A 12,665-nucleotide genomic window follows, 5' to 3' on the forward strand; every position below is an offset into this window, starting at 1 on the left:
TCCACCGCCGAAAGAGCCAACAGTGGACACGAGAGCATCAGAACTAACCCGGATCTCGATTTTATAAGCTTCCTAAGATTATACAGGGCATAAACTGAGTTGTAAGCATTTCAATAGCACATTTAGCTGTTTTATTGACGTCTTTCTGTGGTTGATTATGAGACATGATTCATTTCAGTAAGTTGTTCTGTATCTTTCAACATTCCTTCTGATCTTCATGTTTCACCTCTATAAAATCTATGCAAATATATATAAATTCATACTCTGAGAGAATTGGTTGACACCTAAGTGTAGCTACTCTGACCTAATAATTATAGTCAGCTGACCCAGTGTTGCCAAGTCCCCGATTTTTTCGTGGAATTGGGCTACTTTAACAGTGTTGCTGTGGGCTATTTTTCATGTCTGCAGGTTGAAGTAATCACAAATAACCTTATTCTTAGACTAATTTTACCAGGGACTTTTACCACGGTTATTGTGTAGGTTCCTATGTGAGGACTTTTATTTTGCTACATCATCAATCATTTTTCTACAATATGACTGATTCTTCATATTTATAATTCAACAGACCCTTCTGTTACTGGATAAAAGCAAATCTGGATTCCCAGATTACTTCACTTTGTTACTCAGAAGTCATGAGTTTATTTATTTAGACAGCAGTCTCGTTTCATTTCCCCTTTTGTTGCATTCAGACTCGATTTTAACACACTTTGACCCAAGTGTTGGGGACATTTAGTTTTCTCCACCACAAAAAAAAAAAAAAGAAGAAGGAATCAAAGTTTGAGTGTTTTGAAATTGACCCCTATAGATATTGTTGAATAAAGTCTCTTTTGTGAGCACTTAATCCCTTATGATACTCTGAGCACTGCCTATAACCTTTATTGTGAGCACTTCTTGTGTCTATTTGCCTCGTCATGACGACTCGCTTGTTGTATTCCTCACTTGTAAGTTGCTTTGGATAAAATGAATAAATGTAAATGTACATGTAAATAATTTTCATTTTTGGGTGAACTGACCCTTTAAGAGTAATGTTCAAGTATATTTTAAGTATACTTTATGTAATAAGTATACTAATGTACTGGTAGTAGACTTTAAATATATCATTTCTAATAAAGTAAAAGAAATCATTTACAAAATTATTCATAGATGTTATCCTGTAAATGCAGCCATTAGTAGATATACCCATACTGTCTGTGATAAATGTACTTTTGTAACGCATCATCTGAGGATATTGAACATTTATTTCTTTATTGCCCTTTTTCTATTTCTTTTTGGACTGACTTTAAAATAGACATAACAAAAAAATTAAACAGAACTCTTAATTTAGAACCCCATGATATTTTACTTTGTTTTCAAAACCCATATTTTTCTCAAAAACAAAATTATGTTATTAATCTTTTTATTATTTTGGCAAAGTTTTATATTCATAAGACAAAAATAACTCAAAAGAAACCCTCATATATTACATTTTATAACACTGATCTCACAATATATTTTGAAACTCTTTCAAACATAAGATCACAAAACAAAAAGCTTATAAAAACAATACAAATCCTAAAGCTTTTCAAGTTCATGTAACTGCCCTAATAATATGTAGTACTTTGTATCCTTTTTTTCTCTTTTTTCTTTTTTTGTATACATTTCCTTTCGTATTTTAGTTATTGTTGTTACTCTTTGTTTTATATGCTCTGATATGTATTACAATGTCTTATATTTGTCTTGTAAAATAAATAAATATTTTAAAAAAAAGTGTACAAATCTCTGCGTGAAATGTGTTTTAAGAACAGATCACGATTCACCAAAAATGTCGTAATAAAATTTATCTTAAATTTTCGAAAAAATATAGGAGCAACTGAAACCACACGTACGCAAAAAACACTTATAAATACCTTATAATCGTGTTAATGAGTTATTTTTCATCCTAACACGACCATCATTACTACTGTTGCATTAATAAATAATACAATTATTAAATAATACAGTTTCATTTACATTAATCATAGTTAAAGAGTACGAAAAGCGCGTTTCTGTCTCTACCAGTTGTTGAAACAGAAATTTGAACTTCCACTAAACATAACCGAAAAAAGAAAAACAAGTAGTTTTCAATATTATGTTGTATTCCTCAACGAATCAGATGAGTAAATGATTCAGTTAGGCTATCCATTCATAAATACAGTCATTTGCTAAGTTAAATAAATTAGCATTTTAGGCAAATCGGTTGAATGAAGGATTCAACTTCAATAAAAGAGTGGCTTGCCGCTACCTACTGGTAGTTTTAGTTTCATATTTTTACAAAGTAGCCATTTTTATAATCAATTCATATTACTGCATTCAAACTGTTATATTTAAAACATTAATCTGCTAACATAATTTATGCAGAGTGTTGGGTAAGTTACTCAAAAAAAGTAATTAACTACTAGCTTACATCTTCAACACTGTAATTAGATTACTTAACTAATTACTCTCTTTCTAAAAACTATTCCATTTCTTATTACTTATAAGATGTAAACTTTTGATTTAAATTTTAGTTTTTCTAAAACAAAATTTTAGTATTTAATGGAATGACATCAAAAGTAGCCTAAATTACAGAGAAAATAAGAGTAGTCTAATCCCTACTTTTTGAAAGAAAAACTACTGATTATGCAATCGCAGTGTAAATCCAATAATGCCACATCTGAGCTGCATTAAGTGTAAATGCAAAGATGGATTTTGTAATGATTTAATTTGATTGGTAATAGCCATACAGTGTCTTCTTATTCTGATTGAATTGACTAAATGTAAGAATCTGACATAAGAGGACACAGATATGACATAAATTTGTTTTGTTTTTGTTCTTTCTCCTTGCTGAATGATGTGTACTCGTGTTTTAAACATCTAATTGTTTTATACAAAATTTGGTATTTATTATTGTGAATAAAAGCTTGTACAAGCAATACATTCTTACTACAGCCTGTGGCCAGTTATTCACCCACTTGTGGTGGGTTACATTAATTTAACATGAAGCAATTGAATTTGAACTAGAAACCTAATACAATGGTGTTGAATCAAAATAAGTTGTTTAAATAAAGTGAACAGCATCAAAAATCTTTTTTTTCAGTGTATCAACACTTAAATGTGGGTAAGTTAAAAAAAAAAAGTAAAAAAAAAAAAAGTAAACATTTTAAACAAAAAGCTGAGAAATGTCCGGATGGGGTTCAGAACGATGATCAAACATGAAGTAGATGGACTCCATAAACACCCCTAAAGCTTCTCAGTCCTCATTCAATAACGTGTTTTTTATTTATTTTTTTTTCACATTTGCGTGAGTAATCTTCTATGGCCCTGTCCCAAATGGCACCATAAACCCTCGCGGTCCATACTTTCACAACGTAATTATATATATATATATATATATATGCTCCTCTCTAGAGTTCATGCTCACTGAATGTCTTTTCTGAGGTAAATGTGATGTTGCGTGACATTATGGTCCTCAAGCTGTTTTGTTGATGTCTTTCAGTGGTTGATTACGAGACATGATTCATTTCAGTAAGTTGTTCTGTATCTTTCAACATTCCTTCTGATCTTCATGTTTCACCTCTATAAAATATATCCAAATATATTTATAAATTTGTGCTGTGGCCGCATTGGTTGACACCTAAATTTGGCTACTCTGACCACACAAGATGCTTAAGAATTATAGTCAGCTGACTTTTCTGTGTTACCATGGGTTGAAGCGACCCCAAATGACATGATATTTAGCCCCTTCAATGTGAATTTTACCAGGGGAACCCTGCCAAAAACATGGATTTTACCCCCCGGAACATTTTACCGGGGAACCAGGGGATTCTTACTGAGTCGGACAATGTCTCGCCCCTATGAACACTATCTGTTCTGCCTCTGTTAGAGGCTGTGTATAATTTATGACAGACATTTGCATTTACAAATATTTCCTGATTGTTTGATATTCTGTGTAGGTTCCTGTGTGATGACTTTTATTTTGACGTGTTTCCAGGAGCTCATGGCGCAGCAAACGCTCAACATAAGTTTATATTGCATCTGAGTCAATCCTCCTAAACCCTGTTGAAAACATTGATGTTTTTTCTCTGTTCAATGGCCGGCTTTTCTGTCCATGTTAAACTGCACTGCATGTTGAATCATTAAAGGAGAAAGACGCTCATATTCTGGCTCTTGAACAGAGTTTATCTTGTGTTTATCTATATTCACGCTCAGAAAGCAAACATGTAGAGAGAACAGCACACTATCACATGGGAATAAGGTCTCTAGTGTTCCTCTAACCAGACAGACTCCAGACAATACCTTTGAACATGCTTTAATCACCAATTTCAGAGAGAATCACACCAGCAAAAGGAGTTCAACATGGTAAAGGTGACATGATTCACTGAATCATTTTTTCTACAATATGATTGGTTCTTCATATTTATAATTTAGCAAACCCTTCTGTTACTAGGTAAAAGCAAATCTGGATTCCTTGATTACTTCAGCTTGTAACTCAGAAGTCATCAGTTTATAAATTTAGACAGCAATTTAATTTCATTTACCCTTTTGGTGCATTCAGACTCGATTTAGACACACTTTGGGGACAGTTAGTTTTCTCCACCATAAAAAAAAAAAAAAAGAATCTTGAGTTGAGTTTCACCAAGAACAGCGTAGACAGAGATTTTTCAAAGTGATCTCTAATGACTCCAGGATTTACATTTCCAGATTCCCGCTCACTATTGAGAGAAACCTGCGCTGAACGATCATGGAGCAGGAGAAAACAGAGATGCTCTGACTATGAGGAAAACCTGCTTCTCGCTCCAGATGCAGAAGTGAAACAACATGAATTAGAAAACTGAAGTGGAAATCGCAAACTGTGCATTTAGTGTATATTTCTGAGAAGAATTTAAAAGTTCTCTGTTTGTTTCACAGTAAATCAGTGTTTCTGTTCATACTCTAAAATTAGTGCCTTAAGCATGATGAAGCGAAGATCCCATCATATTCCTCAATTCTCATTTGTTAATTTCAGTCACACCTCAACATCATCACTGACTCTGACTGTATTTAAGGCAGCTGTGCTTCTGGTGTCTCTCAAACACAAGACCAGCTTCACACCATGTTTGTTCTGGGTCTGCTCACCTGTATTGTGCTGAGAGCATTCAGTGCTCAGGCAGAAGTGGCCGACACCTTTGGTGAGTGTAGCAAGTTTTTCTACAAACGCACAGAACCAGGAGGAATGGATCAGAATGCCAAGAGAATCTGTCAGAGGTTAAAGAAAGAAACTAGTGTATCCCGATGTGATGACACGCTCCAATATTGGTTACTACGCCACTCTGTACTCGGTTCCTCACCGGATTCCCCTCTACAGCGCCTACACACTGGATCCTTCATGCTCAGCCACTACTGGAAAGACAAACAAGTGGCACTTAGAGCCAAAGGTAACTATGTGTTTCACTATCTAATAAAATATATACCATTAGCAGTTAAGTCAGATCAAGTCATCACATTTATATCACATGTATAGCACTTTATACAATACAGATTGTTTCAAAACAGCTTCAAATTAATAGAAACATATTGTCAATGTTGCAAAAATATAAGCTCTGCATTTCATAAGAAACAACACAGTTGTGTTTAGTTAATTTAATTATTGGTCTTCATTCAGATTTCTCATTGCAAATAATTTATGAAATATAAAGTTATATAAAAGTTCTTATAAAGTAAAACTGTTGAGACTGTCAGAACAAAACTTTTTCACTTTCAAAACACTTTCATGTTTAGAAAAACATGAAAGTGTTTTCATACAAGCAATAAAACGTCAAACTAACCATCATAACATATTCCTTCTGCAGATTTCTGAACCCAACTCCCCAATTAATTATATGGTCCCTGAGAATAAAAACAATCAAGATACTTATAAAGGAAAACAAGCCATCAGCAGCGACTACAGAGACACTGGATATGATCGAGGACACCTGAACCCCAACAGCTTCTCATGCACCGATGACGGCCGTACAGCAACATTTACACTGACCAATGCAGCACCTATGGACGCGTGTTTCAACCGTATCCAGTGGAATAACTGGGAGAGCACTTTGAAGAGATTTTTGAAAAAGAAGCTCAACAGTGATTTTGCAGTAGCCTACATTGTCACGGGTACAGTACCTGATGCAAATAAAAAAAATACCACAGAAGGAAATCTCTGAAGAGCCAGAAAGGGTGACGGTGCCCTCTCACATCTGGACGGCTGTCTGCTATAAACACAATGATGATGACGAGTCTTTTTCCTTCGGCTATATAGGAGAAAACCTGCCGGGAGGTAAAGTAAACCTGATGAGTGTCTCACAGCTGAACAATCAGCTCAATCAACTCTATAAGCTCTCAAACATTAAGATCTTTGTGGATGATTGTTTTGAGGACAATAATAAATTAAAGGAGGTTAAGAAGGGATTTCAGAAATTAATCGGTCTCCCAGCGACCCCAGATGTGCAGGACACAATTAATGCGCTCCAATCAATCAGCACTGATAGCTTATTACCTGGAGAGGATGTCGAGATGACTGACATGAGTGTAAAACTAACCTTCAACAGTAGGAGCGCTTATTCCACTGTGACAGAAAACCTGAAGGTTTCTACTGAAAGAGTTTGTCTTATAACTAATTACGGACAAGAATCTGTTGAATGCCAGTTAGACCCAAAGAAACGCAAGATTGCGGCTGATGGCTCGCCCTGCTCAAGCATGTCTGACTCTGGTTCTGGCTGTCGCTGCTACACAGGAGGAGAAACCAAGCGCTGCTGCTCTTCTCCCTGTCTGTACAAAGACAATCTCCAGAGCTACAGGTGTTCCTCAGGCCAGACAGAGATAGCGTGTTCACCCCCGTACTCACTCATCACGTATAAAGGAGAGCGATGCAAGGATGATCACCCCTGCGGCACATACGGCAAGGATTACTACTGGTGTAACAAAATCTCTAGCGGCTGGGATTACTGCAGTCCTCCGCTGTGGAGAAGTAAGGCTAAAAACGGGCAGTACTGCCGCAACAACAACGCCTGTGCCAAATATGGTGAAAGCCAGCAATGGTGCTACACAAATGATGGCAATAAACACGAGTGCTGTACTTCTGATGACTGCTACTCCACTGTGAGAGGCAAAACCTGCAAGGCTAATCACCCCTGTGGCAAACATGGTGAAAAATACCTGTGGTGCAAAACTACTGATGGCAGCTGGGATTATTGCTGCACAGAATGTTCCTCTGTTCCTGTTTCCAGAGGCACACGGCGGCACACTGGGCGGAACTGGTCATAGACATTAAAACGCATTTTAAATACATTTTAACAGTTGAACTTCTGAAAACACATCTCAACACCCTGTGCTTTTTTTACATGTTGTTTGCATTTTAAAATCACAAGTGCGTTCCTTCATTTAGCTCACCGCAGTATAGACAGATGTACGCATATGAGACAAGTTTCAATAAACCATTGTTGATTCAAAGAGCTGATAAGGATATAATAAAGGTGTTGAGCAAAATTGATAGACATACTGTGCTTACTAACTGGTAAAATGGAAAATAAAAATAAAATGCAATAAATGCAGGGTATTAAAGTTATTGAGGTACTGTTTTTATTTCTTCTTAGCACTCTCACTGAACTGTTTAGCCCTTACTTACTTCTGTTAAGGTATTCAGTGTGTTTGAGCCTCTTATCATTCAGATTTTATAATAATACCAGGCCTGACGTGGCATGAATGAAACGTCATTTTCATAAACACAACACTCTCTATTCGCTCATATTGTTTCATGTTTTATGTCATTGGTGATTGAAGTATTTAATCTCATGTCAGCGAGAAACTCGTATAACAGCTCATATATGATCCTCTCCTGCAGTTACAGATGCAATATTTGGACTGCTGCTGCACGAGATGAGAACACACTTTTATCATTCTTTAAGTAAAGAAAGAGTCAGAGTTTGAGATATATTCCTCCTCCCGTACTGCAAAATACTCGCTCTGTCTGGATACACTTAAATCTGTCATATCAAACATGCACACTTCAATAAGCAGACAGAAAGCAGGTTAATGTGTTTACATGCTGGGCAAAATTGGTGTAAGGGCCAAAAATCTATCTGTGATGATCGGTTTATGCTGAAGCTGTTTATGACCTTATTCCGATGAAGGAAAACGGATTAACACGTTTACATTAGTTTTCCTCTGCTGCTGTAACTGTGTGTTTATAACACACATTCATTATGGCAAGAGAGATTTAGAGAACATGTGTTCAGGTGATGATTATCATCATCTAGTGGTCTGATTCACTGATCTTCAGTTGAAGTGTAATTATTAAGACACAGACATCAAGTCTGCATTGTAAAGCATTCAAAGCACACTTTAAATCAAATACACTAATAAAACTCCTCAGTGTATTTTTGTGGTAGTGTACTTTATTTCAATGCACTAAAAAACTATATGTTAGTGATAAATAGTGCATTTATATTTAGTGCACTTAAGTACCACAGATGGGAAAATGTACTTATAATTAGAACATTAGTAATATATTTGTGATAAAATTAATTTCATTTAAGTTTAGGATTACTACATAAAAGTCTACTAAGATTTAACTAATTTTAAAGCATTCAAAGCACACTTTTAACAAATACACTAATAAAACTCTTATTTATAAATCTCTATATTTTTAAGGCAGTATACTTTATTTCAATGCACTAAAAATCAATTTAAGTAGTGCTGGTATTTAGTATACTTTTCCAAGTGCAGTGAAGTACTACTGAAGTACAAATATACTTTAAAATAGTGTATTTATAGTGTATAACTTTGACACTTTTATTTAGCACCAAAATAAAGGATGTACTACAAATGTACTTGCTTGTATTTAAGTATTTTTTAATGCACTTAAGTGTACTTTTTTTCATCTGGGAGGGACCGAAATGTCAGCATGGTGATTCATTATTTTGATTAAAAGTTCGAGGTTAAAGAGCATCTTTTATCGGTCACCACTGCAGCTCACTGTAATTATTACAATTATTATTGTTTAATTAGCTCGTAATAAAGAAACTGTTAACTGGTCATTAGGAGTAAATAGTTCTCACTTTACATTAGGTCACCATAAAGGGAAAATGTCATTAATTAAGTGCTTTAAACCAACATTTATTAGACATTATTTGAATTCATATTCTGTGTTCATTAAAATGTTTACAAATACACACACATCCACACACAGAGAGAGAGAATGAATGAGAGGATTTGGCGCCTCCTGCTGGACACTCAACAAAAATCAGAGCTGGGAAACAGATCAAATGCTGCTGGTGTTTATGGAGGAGGAGGACAGTGTTTCATCGTACCATCGTTCCTTAGACAGATGACGAGGTTTTGAAGATCAGAAGATCTGAGAAACCTCATGATCCTTGATGTTTCTCACTTTAAATAAAGGGAGCTAAAACAACAGAACTATTCATTTTTAGTTTCATTGTCATCTGCACTAAATGTTATTCCATTCAATCCACTATATGTTGCAAAAGTGACTTTAAAACTTGCTTAAACACTTTCTGTGTTAGGGTTAGGTTAGCTCCCAGCATGAACTGCGTAGTGCTGTTTTAGGAGAGTAATTTTGAAAATAAGTGTTATATATATGCATTTCTGAGAAAAGGGAAAGATGTTCATTTGTGTTTCTGTAGGAGTCTTTCTGTGGTGTTTGTTGTCATCGTGCTGGAGCTGTTGCTTCACTCAAATAACTGTGCCAATGCACGCAATTCCTTAATCATTACGTTTCCATGACAAAAAAAAAAAAAAGATAGATTTAAGCATGCAAACATGTGCTATGCAAGTTTAGGGTTAGATTGCATAGAATAAGTGATTGCAGAGCAGCTCTTCTTGATAAAAAGCCAGTTTACACACAAAAACACCCACACAGGTATTCCCCTTTGAAATGAAGAGCAATAATACACAGAATGAGTCAGTATGAGTTAGTATAAAATAATTTACTCAGCTCTTGATAAAAAGCCAGTTTACACACAAAAACACCCACACAGGTATTCCCCTTTAAACTGAAGAGCTATAATACACAGAATGAGTCAGTATGAGTTAGTATAAAATAATTTACTCAGCTCTTGATAAAAATCTAGTTGGCACGCTGAGCCACAAACACCCACACACTGGTATCCCCCTTTAAACTGGAGGAGCTAAAACAAAGAAAAGTGTCAAAGGGGAAAAATTAAATTACTTCTTTTGTTGTATTTAAAGTCTGTCAGTACTGCTGCAAAAGAGTAAAATTTACTTTAATAAAATTAAGATAAATATTCTCTCAAATTAAAAATATAATTGCAGTTTTTAGAAACTGAACTGTACTCATGTTCACATTAGCAGCTTTCAGTGTTCAGTTCAAGTGCTGAGATTTATTATATTTTCATGTTTTGTTTCTTCAGAAAAATTATATTTTCTAGGTTATTTGCAGAAACACAGATCTGCTGGAGTTAACCGATTCAAGCTGATTTCACAATTCTGTCCTGATCTCAATCCTATAAGCTTTCTAAAATTATGCAGGGCATAAAACTGAGATGCACATTTAAATTGCAAAGTTTTTAATGCAATTTTCTAATGATATATATTTATCTATTCCAGTTTCATGGTGAAATATATACATTTAAACGGTGGCTAATAAAAACATATTTTCATGACAGATTTATTAAAACATTCATTAAATAATGAAGACGTCGCCAACAGGTTAGTTAGAAATATAATCAATATGTGATATAGTGCATATATGTATCATTCCTTCTGATGTTCATTCATGTTTATTTGCTACTGTAACTAGTAGTAAAGAGATGATCAGTTCATGATCTGCTTCTTTATGAGAGTTTCAGCAGATCAGAAGCTCATTTCAACAGAGAGGAACAGAGACGGTGAAGGGTCTGGAAATCGACTTTGTTCTTCATTGTGAAGGAAAAATTATTATAAATATTAAAAACAACCTGTGGTGTTGATTCAAAGCATCAGATAGTGATCAACATCTGGACACTGAACCGTTTCAGATTCCTGCAGTGAACGAGGATCATCGGATACGACCTTCACCAGATCCCTGCGTCAAACACATTCAGATTCATCTGTATCATCTGTATGTTAGATCATCATCCATCTGTCTCAACTGTGAAATGAAAATCAGTTCAAGTCTTTCAATCATTTTGATTCACTCACCTGTTCTGGATCATCCTCACGCTGACGAATGAACCGCGCTTCCCTCTGAAAACATCTGACAACACACCGACACTTATTATCACATATTCAAAGTATGTTCTGTTTATTCAAAAAGAAAATTAAACTTGAGATCTGTCCCGTGATTTAATAATTAAATCTGACTTTATGACAGATGTCATTGACTGCTAGAGGTCAAATCATAAATTATATTTTCACCTCTTTTTTTCTTACACCAAAATCTACACAAATATATAAATTCATACTCTAGAAAGCTGTTCCACAATGTGACAGATTCATTAAATAACCTAATACAATGAATGCAAATGTGATTGATGATGACCTGAGCTCTTGTGAACTAGTGTCAGATGTAAAGACTGAAGTATGATGTTAGGAAAGATCAGTCTGGACTCACCTGAAGATCCTTTTACGCAGCATGAAACAGAAGAAGATGATGAAGATGATGATGAAGAGAGCAAACAGCCACCACAGCTGATCTACACAAGTGATCAAATATCAAATCATCTGATCAATAACAATGATGAATCAATTTTAGAGTTTAAAGCTCTTGATGTTTTACCTGAGAGCTGGAGAGATGGAGTCACTTCATCCAGAACACCTTTAAAACACACAATGATCACAAATATCAGACAATATGACAGAAAACAAAGGCCTGTTCACATTCAAACTGGATTGAGTCTGAATCAGATCTGAATCAGTGTTTTATTAGTGAATCAGACTAGGGGTGTCGCAATATACCGGTATTGACGATAATCATGATATTCAAAGCAATATCGGTATTGTGTTAATTTAGGGTGTGACAATATACCGGAATTGCCGATAACCACAATATTTAAAATAAATAAGACTCTTATGATATCATGACATGAATTACTCCAGCGGCAGTACCTAGTTGAGCTCTCAGGTGGCAGTATTGCACCTTAACATTGACACCTGTCAAACAAGAAGATGATGCAGTGCACACAGCAGAAGAAGAACCATGTCGTCCGAGCGGGAGAGTAAGAAGAGGCTCTTTCCACACCCGAAAAAAGTAAGCTCGACAGTATGGGAGTTTTCGGCACCTTAGACAGCCCAATCTGCAGGATTTGCCTAGCTACAGTCAGTTTGAAGGGTGGCAACAACACCGACCTTTTTACCCACCTCCGTGTCCATCGCCCTGCAGATTACGCCATTTTACAGAGAGTAAATTGCGATTATTTTACTAGTCATGGAATGGGAAATGTTATATTAACCTGTTAACAGCAATTTTCTGTGTTCATATATTTAAATAAAGGGTGATTCTTTTAATAAGTACCTCGTTTTCTTTACTCGTCTTATTCAGTGTGATGTAGCTATGCATGCAGTTATATGCCCTCAAAATTCAATATATTCACGGGCATTTTTTTGCCCTGAGGAGTTTTTGTCATTATATCATATGATATCATGTAATTGTATTACAATATCACACGAGCAAGAGTGTCGTTTTCCCCAAATAA

General features: G+C 35.3%; 1 pseudogene; it reads left to right on the forward strand.

Annotated features, from left to right (window-relative positions):
- The first annotated feature begins 5,086 nt into the window (after window positions 1-5,086).
- Window positions 5,087-7,481, forward strand: LOC125250107 (annotated as a pseudogene).
- The last annotated feature ends 5,184 nt before the right edge of the window (window positions 7,482-12,665 follow it).

The sequence above is a fragment of the Megalobrama amblycephala genome, linkage group LG1 (genome assembly GCF_018812025.1).
Source record: "Megalobrama amblycephala isolate DHTTF-2021 linkage group LG1, ASM1881202v1, whole genome shotgun sequence".
NCBI classification, from domain to species: Eukaryota; Metazoa; Chordata; class Actinopteri; order Cypriniformes; family Xenocyprididae; genus Megalobrama; species Megalobrama amblycephala.